At 40.9% G+C, this 27732-nt stretch overlaps 1 protein-coding gene across 2 annotated transcripts in view; it reads right to left on the reverse strand.

The window, feature by feature from the left end:
• Window positions 1-27732, reverse strand: part of SKAP2 (src kinase associated phosphoprotein 2) — a 181367-nt gene that overhangs the window by 22885 nt on the left and 130750 nt on the right. The gene's annotated exons all lie outside the window — the stretch shown is intronic.

Consider the following 27732-nt stretch of genomic DNA (forward strand, 5'->3'; position numbering starts at 1 on the left):
GTCATTTGTTGAGTATCAGACCCTTCATGTTTTCTCCCTTGATCTTCATGGGAGAATACCAAACGGATCCTCCCCCTTCAGGACAATTCCCCCCAAATCATACTGTGGCTGTGGATGTACTAGTGTCATAGACCATAGCAGATGCTAAGATTTCACAGATAGTTTTAAATCCTCTTTTTACAGAGGAGTAAACTGAGGTTCAAAAAGCTAAAGACAGGGGCGCCTGGGTGGCGCAGTCGGTTAAGCGTCCGACTTCAGCCAGGTCACGATCTCGCGGTCCAGGAGTTCGAGCCCCGCGTCGGGCTCTGGGCCGATGGCTCGGAGCCTGGAGCCTGTTTCCGATTCTGTGTCTCCCTCTCTCTCTGCCCCTCCCCCGTTCATGCTCTGTCTCTCTCTGTCCCAAAAATAAATTTAAAAAGTTGAGAAAAAAAAATTAAAAAAAAAAAAAAAAGCTAAAGACACTGCCACTGTTTATTATTCCAACTCAGGCCTGTGATCATACTGTCCATGTGCTTTATCCTGCATATATTCTGGGCCTTACCTTTGTTATTCCCACCCTTTCCTATCACATTCATTCCCCCGCTTATAGGAAGAGAGAGGAGAAGACTCAATGAGAAGAGTTCTAAACAGAGTCAATAGACTTTCATTATTTTACATTGAAGAAACATTTATTATATGACCACTTTCCTCACCTAAGGATTTATATACACTTCAGAGATATTTAAGGCGGGATGTATGAACAAAATGGCATGCCCAAGAAAAACTGTGTTCAAAAGAATCATAATTGCAAGAAAAATAAAAAACATTAAAGCAAAGCATGCAAAATAGGTAAACACAGCCATTATGGCTATTAAATAATCCATTGAGTATTAACTACCTGTAAGAGACAGCTTCTACCAGGGAGGCAAAGAGAGTAGGAAACTTCTGCCCTCAGGAAGCTGAGAGCCTACAGGGCACAGAAGACAGTAGTACCTGAAGGAGAATGGGATGAGGGACATAAAACCTGACACGTGAGACACAAGGAAGTGAAGGAACACAGACTAGAAAACCACCCAAGTGGGGAAAACCACGAAGGCTCTGAGGGATGGAGAAAATTTGAATGGAGAGAGATGGGGAGGAGGAAACTTCTAGACAGAGGGAGAGTCATAAGCAAAACAACAAAGCTCGGTACTATCCATTTGGCTAAAGAACGCAGTACTCAAAGGGGAAGAACAGGATGGGAGAGAAGGCTAGTAGTTTGGGCCAGCTGTTGAAGGGCCACGAACATTGGCTATGGACTTTAGACCTTGATTTGGTAGGCAGTAAGAGCCCCCGAAGACTTTTGAGCAGAGAAAGGGCAGAACTAACACTATGCTTGTGGAATGGTCATCTGGTCCCATTGTCCCAGAGAGCCTGAAGGAGGGCATGGGGGGAGAGAGACCACTTAGAGTCTGGCTAAAGGGGAAGGAAGTCCTAACTGAAGGACAGAGGAAATGCAAGGAGCCGGTTATGAGAGGAAAAGGAACTAGAATCGATAAGCTTTGTGCCTGCCTGGATGTGGAGGGCTAAGGGAAGAAGAGCAACCAAGGATGACACAAGTTGTGAGCTTAGTCGGCAGAGAAATGGGAACACACCATTCCTAAGAAAAGAATAGCCAAGATAAGCTATTTTGCCAAGGGAACACGGGAGCCGCGTGAGAGATTGAAGGTACCGGTGGGACAACCCAAAGGAAACGTCCAGGGGCAACTGGAAGGCTTCGCAAGTTTGCATCTACAGGGGAGTAGATGCAAAGTTAGGAGGCTCATGCAAATGTTAAAGTGGTGACTCAGAAAATTCACCATTTAACTCAGGCTTGAGGGTTACTATAGTTCTAAAACAAACCTACAACTGCTTTGAATTTCTGCAACTCAACTCAAAATAAGGAGAGCTCCAAAAGAAGGGAACAGCTGGAAATATTTGGCACTTTATACACATTAAGTTGACCGCAGTGTCGGCAATTTAATATGAGTCAGTCAGAGAGCAGTTAATACATGGAAGAACTAATAAAAAAAAAAAAAAAATCAAATACCAAATCCTGTCTCTTTTCTCTTCAACAACAGTTATCTTACTTATGCCAAACCTCAAGGCCTCCTGATTGTAAACGGTTTATTAGGGTGTTTTCATATACAAGTTTTACAGACATTTGGCCCAACCGACTTATTTTATAGATGGTTAATTTTTTCAAAGGAGAAGGAGAAAACTTTACTTATTTGTCATACTTTCTCTTTCCTCAGTGCTCCCTCTCCTCCAAGCTGGTCACAAATCAGACAGTTGAGTAAAGTCAAAAGTCAAAAGTCTTGACCTCAAGTCAAAAGCCTTAAGCACAACAATATAGGAAGCACTTCTTTCTTAAGAAGACATTATGGGAGGGGCGCCTGGGTGGCTCAGTCCTTTGAGTGTCCCACTTTGGCTCAGGTCATAATCTCGCTCGAGCCCCACGTTGGGCTCTGTGCTGACAGCTCAGAGCCTGGAGCCTGCTTCAGGTTCTGTGTCTCCCTCTCTCTCTGCCCCTTCCTTGCTCATTCTCTGTCTCTCTCTCTCAAAATAAATAAAGGTTAAAAAAAAATTTAAGAAGACATCATGGGATACAGACTTACCATCCAAAGTTAGGGTCAAGCGAGCACAAAAACTAATTACAGTAATTAAATGGAAAATTCTGCTCTTGGCAAAGTAAACAATGAACTTAGAATAATTTATTACTGTGACTGTATTATTTTATTAAAATTTAAGTGCTATAATGTGCACAATGTATTCTTAAATTATCAGAATAATGCTATTAAAGTATTTACTTAAGTATCAATATTTACTGAGAAGTATCCAAATTCAATGTGAGATGCTGAACAAGTAGTATTTTAGAGGAGGAAATACTCATTTAAAAAACTTCCTTTCTCCATTTTAAACCGAGTAATGATATTTTTAGGTCAAAGCTTCTGCATTTCATACATCAGTTTTCCTTAACGATGTTCAAACAACTCATTTTATCTTGGGCTAACAATACAAACAGCTTCCATACAAAAGAAAACAAAATAAAATTTGGGGTGTGTGTGTGTATGTGTTTTAATCTTAGGGAGAGAAACTCAGACTGAAATCTTGAACAGAATCTGATACAGAGGAGATGTTCAATAAATATGCAGTGAACAAACAGATTCAAAATCATGAAAATAAATCCTACTACGTTCATTTATTAACAGAGAAAAACTCTCCACACCACTCAAAAACTATACAAGGACAAATGAAAATTCTAGGCAATAATTACCTCCTCAATATATTAGAAATATATACACATGTTGTTTTATTTAGGTTTATTATTAAACATATTTTATTTTGGTGTTGAGTCACAAATGTCATTATACAATACTAATTAATACCTCAAATAGCCAATGTTTGTGGGGTTAATATATTCCATTCAACATTTTAATAACAGTAAACAAAAACAGCTCAGCTATGCGGTAAAATCCATCAAACCACACAGATGGTTATAAGGTTTTCATTATGTGGTTTCCATAGCAATCATATTGCAAATCTGGAAGCTTCTTGCAAATAAGCAGCTTGTATTTACATGCCTCTCAGCTGCAGCACAAAACTCCGCAACATGTGACGCTATTATTCCAATCACACATTGTTAGCAGAATCATCAGAAGATTTTGTTGATCAGACAAGATGAAAATAACAGTAAACTCACTGCAGAAGATAATTCAAACACAGTTGTACATTCACTAAACTAATCAGCGAGTATCAGACATGTTCTGGTAGTCACCAGAAGGTTTTAACATGATAGCCCGGTCAAAAATATGGAAGTTCCAGGAGCAGTCAGAACCCAAAAGCCTGAACTCCATTCTCGCTCCCCTTTTCAGCAGATACTTGGTCTTCCGTCCGAGTTGAGCAGAGAAAGGGAGAAGAGCAGAGAACGGGGTCCTCCCAAATCTTTTTAGGATGACTACCATTTGCCTACGTGGGAGAAGTCAAGACCTTTTTTTGTCCCCTGCTAGATTAATCAATTTAATTTACAAATTGATCCAGTTCCATAACAGATGGATTATTACCCTAATAAGAATCACGAATCTGTCTAGCTATGCAGTTTGTACAAAATGGCTATTTCTTCCTTACTAACGTTCTTTGTTTTAAGGACAAAACAACCAAAAGAGAAAAGCTATAAGCAAATGACAAAGACAGCTGACATTGCTTGAAAAAGGTTGAGGACAATTTGTTGGCACCAAAATAGGGTGTGTGATGTTCACATCAGGGCTGAAAACTGATCTTATCACATCTTCCAGGGAGAGGAGGACAACATCAGAAAACCTTCGACTCACACACAATGATTACCTTTCTCACTAAGCATCTTCAGAAAACGGCTCTGCTGAACTACAATGTATTTTCAAGACCTAAAACACAGAATCAAAAGCTATGCTCTGAAATAAAGATTGGGTGTAGATTTCTACCTGCCCTGGCTTCATTTGATTACAAAACTACACATTTGTCTCAAGAAAAGTTAACATTTATTGCTTGAATGTTCATGCTGTATGCATTTATATCCCTTATGTAACTATATCCTCGTAACCGTTGTATGAGGTGATAATAGGTATTTTTACCATCATGTTATGGATGCAGAAATGGAATTTACAAAGCTTGAGTAACCTGTCCGAGTTCACACGTGCAATTAGAGCAGGGATTGAAACTGCAGCAAATGCCAGTTCTTTTCACCTTCTATTCAGCTCATAGATGGTTTTCTAAAATTTCATGTGCATACCAGCTGTCTGTTGGACCCGGAAAACATTTCCACATGAGTGCACAGATTCTGCTCTACCATAGCATTGTATGCGAAGGACACCTTTATTTTTTTTTTTTCAATGTTTACTTTTGGGGGGGAGAAAGAGAGAGAGAGAGGGAGAGAGAAAGAGAGACAGCCAGACAGAGAGGGAGAGAGAGGACCCTAAGCAGGCTCTATACTATAAGCACAGAGTCCGATGCGGGTATTGAACTCCTAAACCGTGAGATCATGACCTGAGCCAAAGTCTCAGGCACCCCGCGAGGACATCTTAAGGTAAGCAATCCTTGCAAGCGAGGATTTATTTTTTTTTATTTTTTTTTTTAATGTTTATTTATTTTTGAGATAGAGAGAGACAGAGCATGAACGGGGGAGGGTCAGAGAGAGGGAGACACAGAATCTGAAACAGGCTCCAGGCTCTGAGCTGTCAGCACAGAGCCCGATGCGGGGCTCGAACTCACGGACCGTGAGATCATGACCTGAGCCGAAGTCGGACGCTTAACCGACTGAACCACCCAGGCGCCCCGCAAGCAAGGATTTAGAAACAGAATTTCAAGCTGGGATGCCCCCAACCCACATCTCCTTTCCGTGCTCCCAGCCCTCCTTCCCCACCTCTGATGTGCACACCCTCAAGTGCCCTGAAGCCAGCACGTGCCACTTCGTACTCTGGAAAGGTCTCTAGTGGGACTCATTATTGCAAAAATATGTCAACTATTTTATTATGAAATAACATTTCATAATTTTTTTCTAGGCCAGCCAGCTTTTCTTTCTTCACTGGATTTCCAGAAGGGAAACATGGTCAAATGCAGACAGCACATGGCAAGTCTTTTTACGAACAAGGACGTTTGCCTCCGTTCCAGAGCAACAAACTATCCTGCACATTTCTCCAAGGGTTCTGGCTCCAGGGCATTGCAAGCAACATGTCCCTGGCTGGGAGAAGATGGGACAGATGTAACGAGGGGAATGAAGACACCTGGCTAGCCCCAGCACTACAGTGTGAAAGAGGGAGAGTCCAGGAGGGTCACACAAACGGCACCTGAGCCCCTCTTCGCTCTCCGGACCCGGGGTGCAGCTCGGAAGCTGGCAGTAGGTAAAAGCAGAAAAGCAGGGGTCAGAGGGCTACGGGCAAGGGAATTCAAACCAAGACAAGGAGGAAAAGTGAGTTCCCTAGGGGCCTATACTGGTAAGTTAAAATAGGACACTTCTGTAGGATTTTTCTATCTAATCGACTGACATATATTTTACAGACTGGCATACATCTCATATACTTTTTTAAAGATAGAAACGTGTGCCTTTTAGTATTATATGAACTTCAAGATGAACAGCAAGATAAAGATGGCTGAAATGGTATATTTAGAGTCATGTTTACTCTCCTGGAAATTAGGCAAACTGGGGCCTACCGTTAAAGTTCTAGTTACTCGGGTGCCTGGGTGGCTCAGTCGGTTAAGCATTTGACTCGGTTTCGGCTCAGGTCACATGAGCTCGGTTTCGGCTCAATCTCATGGTTGTGGGATGGAGCCCTGCGTCGGGCTCTGTGCTGAGCACGCAGCCTGCTTAAGATTCTCTCCCTCTGCCCCACCTCTGCTCATTCTCTCTTTCTCTGTCTCTCTCTCTCAAAAAATAATAATAATAATAATAATAAAATGTCAACAAAAAGTTCTAGTTACTCCTGTGACCTCGAGACTGTAATTCTCATCTCAGTAAAATACAAAGAATAATGTCTACCCTTCAGCACTCTGAACAGGATTGGGGCAGGGTAATGACACGATCGGATTTCCAGGGGGAAAAAAATACCCAATTAGCCTGCAGTATCAGGGTCATTATCTTAGAAACTAGGTGTTTTGCAACCGCTTATGAATTTGGCAACCAAGAAGGTTAATATGATATAAAAGGTGACAAAATAAGCAGCAGTTATTCAATCATACCATCTAATTTTCAACCTTGACATTTTATTCTTATAGGGTTTGATAGTTGCCCCTCAAAAGCAAAAATAAGCGCCCTAAGATCATAGTACATCTCTGCACTATATTAAAGCTAATCATTTATACACAAACCTGAAAATGCAAAAATAATAAATTTTCACAGACATTAAGCTTGCCAGCATCAAGGTTGGGATCTTGGGGACAACCTCAAATTCAAGCAAGAATTCCATTTGGCAGAATCTGGACAAAATCTTAGGGAAAGAAACCTTAGCTATAATCTAGTTCAACCTCCTTCTTTCATTAACGGGGTCCTGAATGACTCACTGGGCCAAGGTCACGAAACTTGTGCTCTGCTCTTCTCTCCCTGCACTGCCTTCTATGCAACGTGTACTGCGGACATTTCTGGAAAAGTCTCTGCTGCTCCAGAGGTCCTTCTCTCTTCAGGAGCAGTCTCACACAGACTTGATCACCCACAGGCAACTATGGTAAGCAAAGTGTGTCGGTTAAAAATAAGGTCTGAACGGGCCAGATCCTGTCAGTCAGAAGGGACTGTGAGTCAGGAGAAGGCTTTACTCCCAAGGAGTACCAGGCACAAGGGAACAACGAAACGTGGCTCTTCCCTGTCCCGGGGCATATTCTACTCACGCATCCCACGATAGAAAATTCTCCTAACCATTCCGTAAAGCTCAAACTCGTAGCTTTTTAATTAACATCTATCATAAGTTCTGCGATATTAAAATTCTTTTAACCCAAGAAAGTCAAATTAAATTGTTTCTCAGGTACAGTAACCTCGATCTGGCTGTGGACTTCTGGTACAGTTATAGTTTGCCACTAATAATAGTTCTGGTTTTTAATTTATTTTTTTTATTATTATTATTTTTTAGTTTATTTATTTTTGAGACAGAGAGAGACAGAGGATGAACGGGGGAGGGGCAGAGAGAGAGGGAGACACAGAATCGGAAGCAGGCTCCAGGCTCTGTGCCATCAACCCAGAGCCTGACGCGGGGCTCAAACTCACGGACCGCGAGATCGTGACCTGAGCTGAAGTCGGACGTTTAACCGACTGAGCCACCCAGGCGCCCCTGGTTTTTAATTTAGATTAACCTTTTTTATTATTATTCTTGCCACAAAAGCAGTATCTGTTCATTGTTGGCAGTCAGACAATAGAAATAAGCAAGTGTGTGTGTGTGTGTGTGTGTGTGTGTATTTACATTTTTTAAATCATCCAAGACTGATCCATAACCACTATTAACATCTTCTCCTAGACCACCTCTACTCAGTTTCTGAGTAATAAGAATATCCAAATATATACGTACTTCATTATTAGGAAATATATACATTATTTCATATGAAATATATACATATATATAAGAATCATCCATTCCTTCCAAATGTATTTGTATTTTATTATAAACTATTCTGAGTTCCTTTTTAGAAAGTAAAATATTTCCTCTCAACGTAGATTGTGGTTTAAATTTTATTCCATAAAAAATACCATCTAATGATAAACAGGGTAGTGTTGAGATCATTTCATGGTAACTTGGCTGTTTTATATGGATCTACAACTGTCTACTATAACCTTAGAAAAAAGCAGACGGAACCAGAACTCAGCTGTTAGAGGCGTTGGCTCTGTTTCCTGTTTGCTTACGCAAACACACTCATCCTCTTCTCGTGAGGTGCACCTTCACCTCATTTTCAAGAGCCTGGGAAAGAAAGAGCACGGGAACATAAGGGGAACCATCACCCATTGGACTGATCGGTTCCACATCCCTTCTAACAGCAGTGGTTTCGAGACCCTTTTGGGAGGTGGAGAGTCTATGAGGTCAAAACTATTTTCGTAATAAAATGAAGACATTTGCCTTGTTCGTTGTGTTAACATTTGCACTGATGCCACGGAGCATGATGGGTAAACGGCGGACACCTCAGCATAAATCAAGGCAACGGCACCAAGCTGTCACTGTCTCTTCACTGCTTTGCACTAGCATTAAAAACAAACAAGCCAGTTTCACCGAAGAATGTCCGCGGGGAAGCAGTACAAATTATTATTTTCATGTAATATCAACCCTGAGAACATGTCCATTTAATATTCTGTGTGACAAAATCAGAAGAATGCACGAAGCACTCGTGCTGCATTTCTAGATGTGCAAAAGATTGAGTGGCAAGCTGAACGAGCTTTTTTTCACGGGACACCATTTTTACTTGAATGAATGAGTGACAGACAAACTGCGGTTACTCAGACTTGGGAATCTGGCAGATATTTTCTCAAACATGAACTAAGTGAGCTTGTTATTTCAAAGAAAACAACTGACAGCTATTGCCACGATAAAATTTAAGCTTTCAAGCAAAAATTAGCATTTTAGAAACTTAGATCTGCCACCGTGAGCTTGACCGCTCCCCAGTATTGAAAGACTTTTCTAATGAGATTGGTGGTGATATTAATGAATCCTACAGGTTTTAACTGTATCATCATTTCACCAATATTTGGAAGTTCTGCATAATGCAGTGAACCAATACTTTCCAAATGACCAATGCATGATCTTACAAAACACGCCTGGGAAGAGATCCAGTCAAAGTATAAGACAGACCCGTGAATTTTAAAGTAACAAAGTACAGAAAGTTCATTGATACGGTTTTGGATTCCACCTTGCAACTAACCTTTAACTTGTCCAGTTTGGGTACAGTTATCAAAGAAGAACATATAGCTCCTACGACTATTAAAACCCTTGCCTTTTCCTACTATATACCTGTGTGAGGCTGGGTTTCTCCATATGCTAACTAGACTTAAACCAAACAACATATCTCAACACAGTGAATGCGGAAGCAGATTTGAGAGTCTACATGTATTCTTTTATTTTTTTTTTCAACGTTTATTTATTTTTCGGACAGAGAGAGACAGAGCATGAACGGGGGAGGGGCAGAGAGAGAGGGAGACACAGAATCGGAAGCAGGCTCCAGGCTCTGAGCCGTCAGCCCAGAGCCCGACGCGGGGCTCGAACTCCCGGACCGCGAGATCGTGACCTGGCTGAAGTCGGACGCTCAACCGACTGCGCCACCCAGGCGCCCCCCCAGATACTTTTTAAAATTGTAAAGGGCTCCTGAGACCAGAAAGTTTGGGAATCACTGCCCTATGTTTTCTTTTTTACGTGTTTGCTTAAATTCCAATTAACATACCATGTGATTTTAGTTTCGGGTGTCCAATATAGTGATTCAATACTTCCATACTACACGTGGTGCTCATCATAACAAGTGCACTCCTTAATCCCCATCACCTATTTAACCAATCCCTCACCCCACCTTCTGGTAACCATCAGTTTGTTCTCTATAGCTAAGAGTCTGTTTCTTGGCTTGCGCCCCCCCCCCCCACTCTCTCTCTGTTTTCCTTTTACTCATTTGTTTTGTTTCCTAAATTCCACCTATGAGTGAAGTCATACGGTATTTGTCTTTCTCTGACTGACTTATTTCACTTAGCATTATACTCTCTAGTTTCATCTATGTCATTTTAGTTAAATATCTAAACGTTGTTGATCCACAACATGAGAAAAACTGATAGCCTGGTAACCCAGAACACTATCTGATAATTATTTTATATTCCCAGAGCACACAATCTCAGGATTGAATCTCATTACACTGTTGACTCATATTGAGCTGTTGACCAAAATCCCTAGGTGTTCTTCCCATTTGCAGTGAAGCCAAGTCTTTCCTTTCTCGTACTTGTGCAACAAGATTTTTGGAGCAAGTGTGATCCCCTATTATATTTCATCTTGTTAGATTTGATCCATGACTTCAGTCTGTTGAGAGCATGGCCTGTATATCTTCATCTAGGCATCAACGAATACAATGGTATGACAATATTGAGAATTAAGCTCTAAGACATTCACAAAATAAAGTAACCAGCACCCTTTGGGCACAGCTGTATAGTCAGTTATCCAACGGTGTTTACACCCATAAAAATTTCATGACAATCTTGGCCAAATGCCTCACTTACTTAAGTCTGGTCATATGTCTGTCATTTCCCTGAATACATGCTGGGTTCTGATAATCATTATTTCATCTTCTAGATAGCACAGAAGACTCTCTTTGATGCCTTAGAGTCCACTTCAAAGTTCCTAAACTTTGCAGTGGTTTGCAGAATCCATCCAGAGTGGATAATGTGGCGCTCCTCCCAGAAGCCCTCTTCAGGCCTGACGCAGCCGTCCTCCAGTTGCTGGGACTCAGACTGCTGCTGGCTCACAGCTGTGTCCCCCACTAGGCACTGTCCTCAGCTACAGGGAGCTGCCTCACTCAAGATTACACCCCTCCCAGAGGACAGCCTGGAGCCAGTGACGAGCTGATGTAGGAACATAAAGACACGCCCCCTTCGCCTCAACAACAACCTTGAAGAAGCATCCCAGACCCAGAGCTCCCCAAGAGTTTGGCTGAGGCCTCAGTCACAGCTGTGTCGTAGACCAGTTTCTCCCGCCCGATGGTGCCTTCCTTGCTTTCACACGACGGTATCTCCCAAGACCACTCGCCAGTAAGTCTTGTACATACAACTGTCTCAGAGTCTGTTTCAGGAAACCCAACTTCGGATACTGCAACCTTCTACCCGTTTTGAAGAGCTCACCATTTAATTGCTAGACTCCATACTTCTGGCATCTCTCTCTTCCTGCATGTTTCCTTTAAAATCAGTGACAGTAATTCAATGATTTCACTTGCAAGTGGTCTTCTGAGGTACACTTAAGGAAACCAGAGGCAAACTTAACTCCTATTCATGTTTGAGACATGGCTCAAATGTCCAATTAGAGTGTTTTCCCCAAACCCCTCCAGGCAGCTGGGCGCTCCCCCTTGGTGATCTCCCAGCCTCAGTACAGGCCTCCATTTGATCACTGCTCTCATAAAGCACTACAAACATTTGTCTACTCGTCTCCTTTTCCTCCGACTGTGAACTCTCCAATCCTTTTCCTCTGTGAACTCTCCAACCAGGCCGACCAGAGGGGCTGGGACAAAAAATATCTTCCATGAACGTTTGATGAATGAAAATCAAATGGATTTTGGTTAGCTGGGTATTCTATTAGAATCTCTTTGCCCGTCCTGGGCTTTTGTTACCTCCTACCAATCTTATCAGGGGGATAATTCTTGACAGAAAAGGAACAAATAAAATAGAAACTGATTGTTTTCTTGGAATTACTGCCCTCCCCCAAATTTCAAAAACAAACAAAACCACATAGCAATTATGTGCACCTTTTGTTGCACTTAGCATAATTTACAAACGTCAGTTCCTTTCATATTTCCTTTGGTTATTTGGCCATTTCAGTGCTTAATCTAGGAGCCTGCAAAAGTTGTATTAATTGGATAGATTATAATAGCACAAAGACACTGATGGATTTTAGTTCCTCTCCCTATTTTCCTCGTTGGGATCACTTGGAATTAAACGGTATTTTAAAATACTCATTCGCCTTTAATACCATACATTCGTGTCTCCTCTTTCTCTGACTTCTCTGAAATCTACCTTCCTAAAGTCTGCAAATGTCTGGCTGATGGCCAGTTTTTTCCTTGTTGGATGCTAAGGTGACCACTGCTTTTGTCTAATTTTTTCCACAATTAAATCTGGATATGGCAGCAGTTTCCCTGTTTCCTATATCCTTTGGCCTCCTTCATTGTTTCATATGCTACTCTACGTTCAAACTATACCTGAAGAAGGAACAAGATGCAATGGTAATGCCTGCTGATCGCTTTTCTTCCGTCTCCAGATTCTTAGCGTCAGTTCCTCGTAGTTGAAGATTCCTCGTTGCTAACTACTAAAAACCCCAGGGGCGCCTGGGGGTTCAGTCGGTTAAGGGTCTGACTCTTGACTTCAGCTCGAGTCATGATCTCACGGTTACTGAGTTCGAGCCCTGTGTCGGGCTCTGTGCTGACAGCTTGGGATTCTCTTTCTCCCTTTCTCCCTTCCTCTCTGCCTCTCCCCTAGTCACGCCCCTCCCCCCCAAATAAGAAAACAAAACACCTAACCATCCCAATCCCTAGCTCTGTGTGTCCCAGCCATAAGAAGCTGAGGTTGGGGAGAAAGTCACTCGGTCTCTCTCTCTCAGTCCTTCGTGTTCAATCGGCTGTGCTTGAAAGCAATAGTTACCAGCTGCTTAGAGGCCCTAAATCCAAGGAATAGAAGAGATTGAACACACAGTATTGAATATTTAATATTTATAGGACAATTATCAAATAACAGCCCCACTTGTATTTTTCTATTACCACCACATGCTCCCTCTGTGATCTGTAACTTCCAGTTTGGGACTAGATATTATGAACGACATCAATATCTCTGGCATATCACCATGACGTATCGTTCACCTACAGTAGTGGTTTTCAAACTTCAGAGGGCTTATTGAAACCCAGGTTGCTGGGCCCCACCCCTAGAGCTTCTGATTCAGATTTGGCAAGGTGCAACTCTAAAAAGTTTCCAGCCAATGTTGTTGGTCCCAGGACCGCATTGTGAGAACCACTGACACAGAGGTATCCCTTCGGACGGTTTCTTTTACCTAAGAGTTCAATGGTTTGTGTTCTATCATAATTTGAATGTAAGTTAACTACAGCATCGTATCTTCAGGTGTTACTTGCCTTTTAAACTTCAAAATATAGGTATACCTCACTAAATAATACTAATATAAAATTAATTATAATGGACCCAGTAAAGCGGAAAAATGGATCCCATATTAACCCCCAAAGACATAGTGGAACCACGGAAATGCAAGTAAAATTTGTATTCCAGAAGTTCATATTACCCTCTTTTACCACCTGTGCAAATTCAGCAAGCTAACTAAACTCTCTGAACCTCAGTTTGCAACCTGGAAAACAGCAACCCTGTTGTGAGCATGAAATGAGGTTCGAGTGGCCAGTATAATGCCCAGTACAGTGAAGATTTATAATCAAGTGATTACAATAATAATCTGAGGGCTGCCTATACACCAAGCACCATGCCAGCCACTATGTGCATACGTCTCATTCAATCCTCCGAACCCCGTGAGGAAGGTATTTGCCGTTAGTCCCATTTCACAGATGAGGAAATGAAGGCACAGAAACATTTAAGTAACTTGTTCAGCATAACACAGCAGTAAGAAGCAGGCCCAGAGTTTGAATCCAGGCAGGCTGCCTCCAGAACCCAAGTTCTGAAGCACTATGCTTTTTCCTCCCTTTCGATGGAGGACCTTCCACAGATCACCTGCTCTTGTGTTGGTTAATTCATTAAACAGCACTTGAACCCACTGCCAGAACATGTAACTTATGAGAAAGTTAATATTCATGATGTCATATTGACATATATTCTTTTTTTTTAAACACTCTTCAATGACAAAATAACTTGGCTACCTCTGACAGTACGAAAAAAATAGCTCCCTTGAAAAATAGCGTACCCTGCTGAAAAACAGGAGAGGAGTCATGTTTGTAATGGCCACAAAAAGTGGAAAGCTTGGCATTTGCCCCTTCCATTTTTCTTTCAGTTGGAAGGCGGCTTGCAAATGGAAAAATCATCTCCCGTCACCTCCCTCTCAGAGGCTGAATCTGATGAGAAAACAGAAGAAGGCCGAGCCCTGAAGCAAGCAGCGCCGCTGTCCTAGCCGGGAGCCCAAGAAGACTGATTAATCCTCAATGAGACAGCTCGAGTTTCTTACCAGATTTGACGGCAGCAAGACATGAAAAATGCAGCAAATTAAAGCACTTTACATAATACAAAAGAATGGCACTCTGGAAATAAAAATTTCCAAGTACCTATGAGGGGCTGTGCGTGGGCTTTCAGAATTACGTGTTTAAGGCATTTTTAATTCGAAGTTAAGAGGTATTTGTTGACACACAAAGTTATGATAAAAAAAATGTTAGAGTGTCTAGAAAATGAAAGATCTTCTAGAAGTAGTTTATTTCTTTTTTTTTTTTTAATTTTTTTTTTTAACGTTCATTTATTTTTGAGACAGAGAGAGACAGAGCATGAACGGGGGAGGGCCAGAGAGAGAGGGAGACACAGAATCGGAAGCAGGCTCCAGGCTCTGCGCCATCAGCCCAGAGCCCGACGCGGGGCTCGAACTCACGGACTGAGAGATCGTGACCCGAGCCGAAGTCGGACGCCTAACCGACTGAGCCACCCAGGCGCCCCTAGAAGTAGTTTATTTCTGCAGAGAGGAACTGCCAAAAGAAGCAAGGTAGAACCTACAGGGGGGAGAAGGGGAAGTTAGGCACACAGAGCCCATTTGATGGAGGTCTTGGTGTTCATTTCTGCAAAATAGTATTTGATGTTCTGTAAAGTCCATAAGAATAAAAGTTTGAGCTTAAAAAACAACACACTTATAGGGGCGCCTGGGTGGTTCAGTCGGTTGTGTCTGACTTCGGCTCAGTTAATGATCTCACGGCTCGTGAGTTTGACTCCCGCGTCAGGCTCTGTGCTGACAGTTCGGAACCTGGAGCCTGCTTCAGGTTCTGTGTCTTCCCCTCTCTCTGCCCCCCCTCCATTTGCACTCTCTCTCTCTCTCTCTCAAAAATAAATAAACATTAAAAACATTAAAAAAAAAAACTTATAGAACTACTATATGACCCAGCTATTCCACTTCTGGGTATTTATCCAAAGAATACAAAAACACAAATTCAAAATATGCACCCCATGTTCGCTGCAGCATTTTTTACAATAACCAAGATATAGAAACGACCAGAGTGTCCACTGATACATGAACGAATAAAGAAGAGGTGTTCCTTCCACAAAGGAACAAAGACAATAAAACAAAAACAAACTCATAGATATAGATACAGCGAACAGACGAGTGGTTACTGAAGGGAAGGGGGTCAACTCTATCATGGACGGTAACTAGACTTACAGTGGTGATCACTTTGTACTGTGAATTATAAAGCTGTATACCTGAAACTTAATAAAAAACGGGGGGTGAGAAACCACACTTGCTCAGTTTTGACTCTCTAAAGGGATAAGCTGTACTCCCGTCTGCAAAGTGTCTTTTACTTGGATTCCAGAAATAAGACCATCATAAACAAAATGTCTGCTCTCATGTAAAAGGGCCAAGGGATTTTTAATGTCCATAGCAGGCAAACCAGATCTTTCCTTTTTTAAGGTCTCACCCACCAGTGACGCAGGGTAACACTTGGAGTAAATGTATCCATTCTAGAAACACGAGTCCCTGCCACCTTAGGAAACTAGAGTCTAGGCAGTGTCAGTGCTAACCCCCCAGCCTCTTTTCCGGTATGACAAAGCATTCTTGTTTTCCCATCCCAGACTCACAACTGTTCAGATTTTTTTAAGCTAAGTATGACATTTTACAAACTTTTCCTGGCATGTTTAGTTAAAATAAAGGTTATTCTGCAATTGTGTATATGAAAATGCAATTTAAGGTTTATATCTGATTAAATAATGCAATCAAACGTGCACTTAATGACATGCCAACTACAGTACTTACTTAAGGGGTCATTCAGTGTTCATTGTCCATATGTAGAGTAAATCATCGATTGAAGGAGAGTATATGAAATGACATATCAACTTTCCTGAACAGTCTAATTAGGAGAACACTGCTCACTACCCGAAGTAGTTTAATTGCATGACTTACCACACCTACTGTAGCTACATAAGAGTAGTTGTCAACCAGCTATTCCAGAATTCAGGTAGTTATAAACAGTTTTATTATGTGATCCTTCCTTAGCTTTAGAAAATAATTCCTGGATTAAAAAACTCAAAAAGAAAAATGATCTCAATATAGTTCACTTTAGCGAGGAAATACAATACACTCCTTGGCATGTGTCCACAGGAAAAGTCTGGCTCCCAGATGCTTCTTGCCAGCCCACAGTGGATTTCACAATGTTTAAACAACTGACAACGTGCACTCATGTGCACTGATGACACAGGGACCAGAAATTCAGCAGGAGCCTGTCTCGTGGGTATTTTCATATATTGAAAAGTAGTATCAAAACAGCACAAATCACAGACACACTTCACAAACCCAAGAGATCCAACACAATTCAGTTAGCCTGTTTTAAAGTAGACATCACCGAAATTCCATAAAAATTTACTGATAAGACTTGTCCTACCACTACCAGAAATAAAGTAAATGCACAAGTGTTTTTTTATTGTATTAGTCTTCTTGAAAATGAAAAAAACTAAATTCTAATTTGCTTTCCATATCAAAAATCCAACAACAGATGGACTGTTTCCATAGCTCATTCATTATAATCATATACAATGTATATTAACATCCGTGATTTCTAAAAGCTATGCCTGTTTATATTAGTACAAACCAAATGAAACTCCCAATATTTTACCAATTCTGATCTCCAAAAACAATAACCTCCTAACACTAAAGTAAAGCTTCAAAATTTTGACATCCAAGTGGTAGCCTAGCTGTCTTAGATATAGAAAATGTTCTTTATAACTGGTCTGCGATGTATCATTAAACTGGAATGATATACTTTCTCACCAGGAAAGTTCTGAGTAAAACCTACTTCCTACTATGGCGCATTCAAGCATAAAAAAAATACTGTTAATATTTAATATGAAATCAGCTGTCACAAATGTAGCCGACAGTGAAAAAGCCATGATACAAATAAAATTACTTGGTGTGATTTTTCCTATTTCCAGATGACAAGTTTCTTAGAGATGATATTCTCTCTCTTAATAACAAACAACTTCTGTCACATAATGTTTATGCCATGTAAGTTTTGCAAATCAATAGTGCAAAAACTGGTTTGACTTGCTGGGAGAGAAAATGATTGATCAGCATAGGGAGTAAAATATGTTATTTAAATTAGAAGAACTTCATTTGATTGGAATGCCAACCCCATTGTTAAGATATAGTCTCATGTAACCACATTAACCTCATCTGACATGACCTCAGATACAAACACAAATTATTCTTCGGTTATAAAAGCAGAGCATACATTTGGATCTGGACGGATCTCTATGTTGATATAACTTCTGGGTAATTCTATGTATATACAAATGTCATTTTTCCTGCAAATTGTAATCAGTAGCCTTAGGATCTTTTCCGTCACAAATTCAACAAAATTTCTTTCCTATCAAGAGGTAATTAATATTAAGAGTATAAAGACCATTGGTGCTCAGGAGAAAAATATTAGACGCCTCACATCTGCCTCGTATATGCTCCAATTTTTGTTTATTTGACTTGAATTAAAGTATATAAATCAAGGACTTATAACTCAGCTAAGTCTCCATTGTTGTGTATTTGCAATTACTGACTAGGAATTCAGCCTCTAGCGATATGGTCAACCAAGCTGAAACAGACCTGTCTCTCCTCAGTTGCTCAAAGGAGAATGCTGACCATTTGCAGGCTGGGGTTGAGGCTGGGGCTTTAATATCTTCACAGATACAGGAGACATGGCCTTGGGCCCATGAAAAGCAGAGAGCTGGAAGGAAGACCCCCACCAACCCAGGGAAACCACAAGGAAGCTTTTTGTCTTTCTAGGGCTCTGGATGGTGGTGGTCAGAGGGGGAGGGAAAGGGTTTCCTGTGAGAAATCAAAACCCCAGGCCTGTACAATGTGAGTTCCAAATTTATACTATCCTCAAGTGTGGTTTTCCCCAGCCAAGAAATTTAACTCAAAGACTGCAACTCCTGGGGCTGTGGCAGAAGCAAATGCAAAACCATTGTGCAGGCGCATTTCCAGAACCCGGGGCACACAGCACTCCTGCGGGGTCAGGGAGAAAACCTGATAAGCTCGCAATGCTTGGAGCCAGCACAAGAGATGCCCAAGTAAACAGGCAAATCCTGTGTGGCCGGCCCTAACAGAAGTCAACATAGAATGCTTTGAGACCACAAAGGGGAGCTAAGAAACTAAGGAAAGGTGGGAGGAAATATAAATCGTTATTTTCAGAGCATTGCTGAGCCAGAGATTCGAAACACAAATTGCACTGGTCCCTCTGCTTTTTCACCCAGTGAAGGATTGATCCCACGTGAATATTTTCTGGGGCTTTGGACCATCTGGTTTTTAATGTCTCAAGCAATGGGGTTTCTTCCACCACTTCCTTTGGAAAGTCTTTTGTTGTTGTTGTTATTGGGGCCAAAAAAAAATAGGTTTAGATGTTAAAGGGGCTTGGCACTTGTTTTTAAAAATCTTTTTCTTTCTTGCTAACTCTTTGTCCAATCCTTCCATGAATACAAATTCGCCTCTCTCCCTATGACATTGAATATGCTATAATCTAGCCTTTTCCAAATATACCCATAGTTACCCCACCCGAACATGTTTTTAATAAACCCCCTTACCTTGATCACTTCACTTTCACCTTCAAAACGCTCCTAGTTAGTGTTCAGAACCACATTTTGTTCACTGAGTACGATCCTTTCAGATAGATAGATCATCTACTGGCATAAACTTGGCTTTGATCATTGTTTATCAGTCTCTCCTCAGTCTTCTGACAACTTCTTCAAAACTATTTCTTACCGATTATTTTATAGTGCTATTCAACTAACTGAGTTTTATTGGCCGATACTGTATCCCCAGTGCCTCGAATAGTGCCTGACATATAATAGCTTCCTAATAGATATTTGTTGCATGAATAATTGATAATAATTTGTTGCAGGCAACATGGATGGAGCTCGTGAATATTATGCTAAGCAAATAAGTCAATTAGAGAAAGACAAATACCATATGATTTCACTCATATGTAGAATTTAAGAAAGAAAACAAACAATCAAAGGGAAGAAAAAGAGAGAGGCAAACCAAGAAACTGACTCTTAACTAGGGAACAAACTGATGGCCGTAAGAGGGGAGGTGGGCGGGGAGATGGTTTAAATAGGTGATGGGGATGAAGGAACGCACCTGTCATGATGAGCACCAGATGTTGTATGTTGAATCACTATATTGTACACCTAAAACTAATATTACACTGTATGTTAACTGGAATTTCAGTAAAAACTTTAAAACAAAAGTTTCTTGTATGAATAATAAGTAGTTGAATTGCTCACGTACAAGTTAGGCTTTTTTCTTTTTTCTTGTCTCATTTCCTTTTAGGTTGCATTTTCTTCACTGCTCCTTTTCCGTTCATTTATTAGAACTTTAAATGACTGGGGCGCCTGTGTGGCTCAGTCAGTTAAGTGTCCAACTTCAGCTCAGGTCATGATCTCCCAGTGCATGAGTTCAAGCCCTGCATCAGGCTCTGTGCTGACAGCTCAGAGCCTGGAGCCTGCTTCGGATTCTGTATGTCTCTCTCTCTCTCTGCCCCTTCCCCACTCGCGCTCTCTCTCTCTCTCTCTCTCTCTCTCTCTCTCTCTCAAAAATAAACATTTTTTAAAAACTAAAGAAAAAAGAATTTTAAATGATTACTTCTGAGTGTCTTTAAATTAATGCTGGACCCCCAGGAAATATCAAACAACCAGACTCAAAACCCACATATTTAAAAATGTCTAGACATGTGTATCTACATGTTCTGAGGTTACCATCTCTTACACTTATGCCGTAAGCAATATGTAGAGAGGTTAGATTTTATTATGAATACGAATGACCTTCATCTTGACCTGCCTAATCAAGCTGGGTTTCCAGGAAGAACTAAGATGTAAGGTAAGTTTTGAAAGAAAACACAGGCGGACAAGGGAAGTGAAATGAGGTTATCTGGTATATGAGAGCGTGTCATAGGCAATGTAAAATCAGGAGCAGGACCTGTAAACAGTGGGCTGGGAAAAGGAGCTGGCTTAATTGAAGGAAAGGGTGTGGAGCAGAGAAGGGAAACAAAAAACTTAATGTAAGCCATGGCTGGTACTAGGAGTGAGCAAATTGAATCTTGACCACAGCCTTCCTCTTTTCTAGACCCTCCAAGACTCTTTCCACACCCACCGAATCAAAGTCGTGGCTTGAAAGATAACTTCTAAACACTTTCCCCACACAACTACCTAATCGTTAATTCTTTGTTTCACACTCCCTTATGGTGCTCACGCAACTTTCCATATCTGAGTTTATTTTTAAACACGAAGCTCATCACTTTCTTACCGGTGACATTAAACCCTGATTTTTGTCCTTGCGGATGTCAGCTTTTAAAAATCATACACAGGACACACTGTGGTCCTGTGCTCTTTAGACCTACTTTACCTGTGGTCTTCTTTTTTACAAATTTTTTTTTAATATATAATTTATTGTCAAACTGGTTTCCATACAACACCCAGGGCTCATCCCAACAGGTGCCCCCCTCAATGCCCATCACCCACTTTCCCCTCCCTCCCGCCCCCCATCAATCCTCAGTTTATTCTCAGTTTTTAAGAGTCTCTTATGGTTTGGCTCCCGCCTTCTCTAACTTTTTTTTTTTTTTCCTTCCCCTCCCCCATGGTCTTCTGTTAAGTTTCTCAGGATCCACATAAGAGTGAAAACCTGTGGTCTTTAATGAATGAGTGGGAGCAGAGGAGAATGTCATTTCCTGGGAAATGTCTTGCTTGAGATGACTAACCTACCAGAGGGAAATGGTAACTCAAGTCGGTCCTGTTGCTCACAGTAGATGATCTATCTTTAATGGGGCAAAAGATTGATGATATTAGAGCTTTTCATCACTCAATGTATTACATTTCACAAATTTATTTATTTGAGACTATGCTCGCTGGAACAGTAATGTTAGATTTTAACGAGGTTTGGGGAGATCAGCCATACTTCAATATACCACTGATAATATGCTGGTTAGTACAATCATCCATTTAAGATTCTGTAGGAATTGCTGTTATTAGCAAAAGAAGTATCATGGAGAGAAAAAGAGTTTCTCTTAACAGACCCCTCTAAATGAAGACTAGATTATTATATTTTCAGACTTCTTATGAGGAGGGCACTTATCTAAGTATTATTCTAGGGAACGCCAAGAAATATAAGGTTTGATACCTACCCTCAAGGAGCTTGTGTGTATAATAAATATATTAATAAAGATAAGTTATAAAGATCCATCCATTTGTCTGCTGAATAAACAATGACATGAAAAGTAACAAGATTTACAGCATGGTGGATAACAACATTAAAAATGCCACAAAGCTGTGTGTGATTCGTTTTCAAACATACGGTGCTGCAGAAGTTAAGAAAAGCAGTGGTCACTTTTGGCTGGGATGGGCAGAAGAGGGTTTCTGGGGAGACGGGATTTGATCTGGGCCTGGAAAGTCAGGAAAATCCGGTTAGGAACTGGACTAAAAGGAGAACATTCCATATAGATGGATATATATGAACAAAAGTCTTGAGAAAAGCAAAGGATGTCTGAGGGAGAAGGAAGAGTAAGCCAGTTTGTTGAAACTGGAGAGTTAGTGCAGCGTAATCAACAGCGGGCTGGAATGTGAGGTTGCCATCAGCCTGTGGAAGATCTCTGAATGCCAAAGGAGTACGCCCTCTGTCCTGTGGGAAGTGGACAGCCATCCAACGTTTTGTGGCAATAGAAGACAGGACTTACGAAACTTCTGAATTTTATGTTTCTTGAAAATATTCTCCCTATTAAGTGAAAAATTAATCCGTTTATAAAGGTGATTTTAAGTTCTTGTGCATATGCCGTCTCCTAACATCAGCTAAGACATTCCTGATAAAAGTGTCGATGCCCAGGACGGTAGAGGACACGGTAAAAATGTATTTAGTACCGTATCATAATACTATGCTGTGTGTAGTATTATACCATTCTATGCCTTAAGATACTGCACTGTGCCCCCTAAATATAGAGAATTTTCAAGGGCCTTTTACTCGTTTCTAATGGGCATCCACTCTATATCTTGGGGCTAATGAGACTATATTAGAAAATATGATGGGGCGCCTGGGTGGCGCAGTCGGTTAAGCGTCCGACTTCAGCCAGGTCACGATCTCGCGGTCCGTGAGTTCGAGCCCCGCGTCAGGCTCTGGGCTGATGGCTCGGAGCCTGGAGCCTGTTTCCGATTCTGTGTCTCCCTCTCTCTCTGCCCCTCCCCCGTTCATGCTCTGTCTCTCTCTGTCCCAAAATAAATAAAAAACGTTGAAAAAAAAAAAAGAAAATATGATAGATTTGATTGTGGACTGGGTGGATGGAAAAAAAATCAACCAAAAGTGTTATCTTATGCTATGTGAGTGAATTTTTGTCTTTTAAGTCCTTCATTAATTCAACATATTGATTTAAGACAAGGCACCCAGTGCTATATAGGGGACGAAGGTACTGAGATGAAGCATGGGGCGGGAATAAAGAGTGGGTAAGAGTTCATTCTGCTGGATAAAGGGTCTGAGAAGTGGGAATGGGAGTGGAAAGGTGGATGTTAAGTCACATCATGGAAGGGCCAGTGAGCTTGGCCTCGATCCCCTAAGCTGTGAAGACCCACAAAGGCTACTGAGCAAGGGTAACTGTGACCATGTCATGTTTGAGGAAGATCAATCTGTTGGCAGTGCATAGAATAGATTATCAAATTGGTTGGTGAGACAGACAGACACAGGGGAAGTGGGGAGAGCACTTAGGAGCTCTGATAATGACTCAGGTTGAGGAACTGTTGAAGCCTGAGTGAGCGGAGCACTGGAGATGATGAATGATGCTTTGGAGGCAGAATCAGTAGCAACTGGCAACTGACTGGATCCGGGGAGTAGGGATCAAGGAACAAATCAAGGATGGTTTTGAGTTTTATTTTTTAAAACCTGCATGACTATTAATGCTATTAATAGAAATAGAAAAGAAAGGATAAAGAGCCATAAGGCAGATGATGGATTTGATCTTAGATAGGAGTTTGACATGATGGCCACAAGTCACTTGAAATATGAGGCCAAAGCTCAAAGGAGAGGTCAGACGTGAAGATAAAATTCGACTGGTGCATTACCCTTTCTGGTGTCTTTGGTACACGTGTGCCAGTAAGTGCTTACTTGATAGCTAAGGACAAAGCGATTCTCACAAGTTTCTGCTGAGAGGCGGTATAGGTATTGGCTAAGAGTCAGAATGCCTAGGTTCAAGTCCTAATTCCACCACTTGGTTTCCCTACCTATAAAATAGAGGTAGTAATAATACCTAGGCCATAAAATATTGATACTTAGTAAATGAGAAAATACTTAGGAAAGTACCTGGAACACACTAAGAGTTAACTTCTACTGTTATAATTATCATATCACCTTTTAAATCATTTGATGAACTAGCTACTCAGTGAAGACATTTTGTTTGGCTCTAAATGTTTAGATGTTAGTCTAGATGATTTCCTTTGCCTACCTCTTCAATCCCATTCTAACCTCTGAGGGGCTACCAGTGGTTCTTGAATACCTCAGCATTCTCTAGCCTCAGGGCCTTTGCATTGATGTTCCCTGTGCCTAGAAAGTGCTTCGTTTGACTTTCTGCATTTACCAGTTTTATCCAAGAAGCTCGTTTAAATGCCACGTCTTTTTTTTTTTTTACATTTATTTATTTTTGACGGCATGCATGAGTGGGAGGGACAGAGAGAGAGAGAGAGAGAGAGAGAGAGAATCGCAAGCAGGCTCCGCTGACAGCACGGAGCCTGAGGTGGGGCTCGAACCCATTGAACCGTGAGATCATGATCTGAGCCGAAACCAAGAGTTGGGCGCTCAACTGACTGAGCCACCCAGGTGCCCCTAAATGCCACCCCTTCCTTGACCACAGACTATAAAACAGTTACTCCTCCCATATCATCCTCTGATCTTTATAGCACTTGCTATAAACCATAATTATCTTAATAGAGACAACGTCTGCCTTTTTTATGCCGAAACCCCCCACAGCTAGAATAGAACCTGGTATGTAATGGGCTTTCAATAAATATTTGTTGAATCCATTAATTGGATGCATAATATTAAGAATGTATAATGAGAAGACAAAGTACAAGCAAAAAGCTTCACTGTTAAAGAAATAATGGATAAACAGAAAAACAATCAGTAAACATCAGGAAATGAGGAAATCTAAAACAGTGCTGAGACGCTTAGGTATAAATATTACATATAACAGGAAAACAAGATGGCAAAAGCCAAAAGAGGAGAGAATTTCAAGAAGAAAGGGGTGGGCAGCAAAATAAAATTTCTGCAGGTGAATTTGAGGACAGAAACTGATGACTGAGAGAGTGCTGGTGACTTTAAGGAAGCTGTTTTAGTTAAGGGATAATACAAAATCATGGGGCGCCTGGGTGGCTCAGTCAGTGGAGCATCCAACTCTTGATTTCGGCTCAGGTCAGAGTCCCAGCGGTGTGGGATCAAGCCCCAGGTCTGGCTCTGCACTGGGTCTGGACGCTGCTTAAGATATTCTCCCTTCCTCTCTCCCTCTCTCTCTCTCTTCCTCTGACCCTCCCCCCAGCATGCATGCTCTTTCTCTCTCTCTTTAGAATAATAATAAAAAAGAATACAAAATCAAATTGCCAGGGATGAAAGGGTGAGCAGGTGAGGATACAATGGCTCTCCCATGAATTTTTATGCTAAAGAGAAACGGAGTTAGGTTGTATCTCCTTGCGCCAGGATCAGGAATACGGAAAACAGCCCGGACAAGGAGCCGGGAAGTTTGGGATCTTGTTCCAAAGAGACCTCCTCATGCCACTCCGCATCCAAATTTCCTTATTTGTCTATGAGAAAAATTATCTGCCCCATCTCAGCTCCTGCATTAAGAAATCAAGGGGCTAACAGAGACACAGGTACAAGAAGTTGTTACTTCTTTGTAAAAATTCCAAATCAGTTCTAATAAAGGGGGACAAATCTATAAAAGAAAGTCTTGTTTGAAACAAAATCAAAGCAAAATTTCACTTGAGCTTAAGACTGGATTTTTTTCCCCCACTTTGTTTGAAGGCTTGCATTTACTCCACTGCAGCACGTGCTGAGGCCAGATACGAAGAGTGCTTATATTTATCACTGACATTTTGTTGAACTTGTCCATTCTTATTCATCACTGCTTTAAAGTAAGCAGCTGAGTACTCTTAGGAAGTTGATATTCCCAGCTGACCTATCTGCAAAAATAGCGAAGCCTGATGCTCTCTTGCTGTGTCTGTCTCTATAGACGTGTGTGTTCATGCAGGTATATGGATGTGTGTGTATTTTTTTCCCCCTGGGGCCTAAAGAAGCAAATAAGTTTTTGTAAAGCTACTATAAACTTTATCATATTCTATCTTCTGAAAACATGGAGGAATGAAAAACAAAAGCAGGCTCTGATCTGTGTATATTCTACTTGGAAAGTGACTCGTATCTGCAGAATGAAGACTACAGTTAAAAAGGGTGATACGATGGGGCGCCTGGGTGGCGCAGTCGGTTAAGCGTCCGACTTCAGCCAGGTCACGATCTCGCGGTCCGTGAGTTCGAGCCCCGCATCGGGCTCTGGGCTGATGGCTCAGAGCCTGGAGCCTGTTTCCGATTCTGTGTCTCCCTCTCTCTCTGCCCCTCCCCCGTTCATGCTCTGTCTCTCTCTGTCCCAAAATAAATAAACGTTGAAAAAAAAAATTTAAAAAAAAAAAAAAGGGTGATACGAGGGGTGCCCAGGGGGCTCAGTCGGTTGAGCGTCTGACTTCGGATCAGGTCATGATCTCACAGTTCGTGAGTTCAAGCCCCGCATCGGACTCTGTGCTGACATCTCGGAGCCTGGTTCCTGCTTCAGATTCTGTGTCTCCCTCTCTCTCTGCCCCATCCCCACTCATGCTCTGTCTCTGTCTTAAAAATAAGTAAAACATTAGGAAAAAAAAAAAAAGGTGATACGAAGGTGATTAGAAGCTGTACCTTGAAGCTAACCCTTGAGATTTCTTGATGCTAAAAATAGAGTGCTCAGTTATGTATAGATATAAAGCTTACAATGTGAATATTTCCCCTTCTGGCACAGATTTAGAGTTCTTCATCTAAGATTCACAGAAAAATCTTAACGGCCCAGGCTCATGAGTGTAATTTTTCTTCTTGTTTTATAAATGCCAGCATTTTGGTCTGATTAGAGTGGCTGACATTTGCTTATCTTCTGGTTCAAAATTTTAAACATTCTGATTCTCCTAATGATTATATTATTAGAATAGTGTGTTCTAATAATTATTCTAATGGTTCCCTAGGCAATGTAAACATAAATATGTGAGTCTAAAAATTTACGATTTGGTGGCTAAATAATCCAGACCACCAATAATTTACAATGAGTCTATTTGGTTCTTTGAAAGAGAAATCTGATCTTTTTTCATAGCGTCCTTTTCACTTATTAGAGTTTTTATTCCTTCTTTTGTCTCTTTAATCGCTGCATTTATTTTACAGCCTTTTTTCATCTTTTTTTATAGTTCTCTCAGCTCCAGCTCATTAGGAATTGATTTTCTCATGTGTTTTACTCACCACCATATCCCTCTAAATAGAGTTTTTAAGGCCCATGTCACGAGTTTTTATTTGTACTATTTGCATTGTCTCTCACAACTACATATTCTGTGATTTCCACTGACTCGTAGGCTATTCAGAAGTTTGTTTTTCAGCCCCCGAACACAGGGGCGTGGGTATTTTCAACTACCTTCTTAGTGTTGGTTTCTAATTAAGTTTCATTGCAGTTAAAGAACACAGTCTGTATGATATAGATTCATAGAAACTTGTTGAGATTTTTATTGTGAACTCACATGGTCAATCTCCATAACTATTCTATGTGTACTAAATATCTTTTTGGATAGACTAGATTGTTCATCAATCTTTTTTGGTTTAGATCTTTCATACGGTTAGTAATATTCTGCCTCCTTGGCCTACCAGTTTCTGAAAGTGGTATGTAAAAATCTCCCACTATAATTGAAGATTTGTCAAATTTCTTCTAAGTTTTTGGTTATGCAGTTACGTGCATTTAAGCTTTATCTTATTTTTACCATTATTATGTAGGGTCCTTCTCCAGTCCTATTAATGCTTTATGCCCTAAATTTTACACTGTCTAGTGTTTAACGTGGATAGTAGCTTTGTTGGAATATGACTGCCTGGTTTACTTATTTCCATTCTCTTACTTGGAAAATTTCTATGTGGTTTCATTTCAGAAATAGCTCCTGTAAGTTGCTAGATCAAAAAAAAAAATCCGATGTGATAATTTGTCCTTTATTAGATTGAGTTAATCAAGTTCTATTTATTGTAATTACTTTTAAAATTTGGGCTTATTTTTACCATCTTTTCTCTTTGCTCTTTCTTTCTTTCTCCTGCC

This window comes from Prionailurus viverrinus, chromosome A2, assembly GCF_022837055.1.
Source record: "Prionailurus viverrinus isolate Anna chromosome A2, UM_Priviv_1.0, whole genome shotgun sequence".
Taxonomy (NCBI): domain Eukaryota; kingdom Metazoa; phylum Chordata; class Mammalia; order Carnivora; family Felidae; genus Prionailurus; species Prionailurus viverrinus.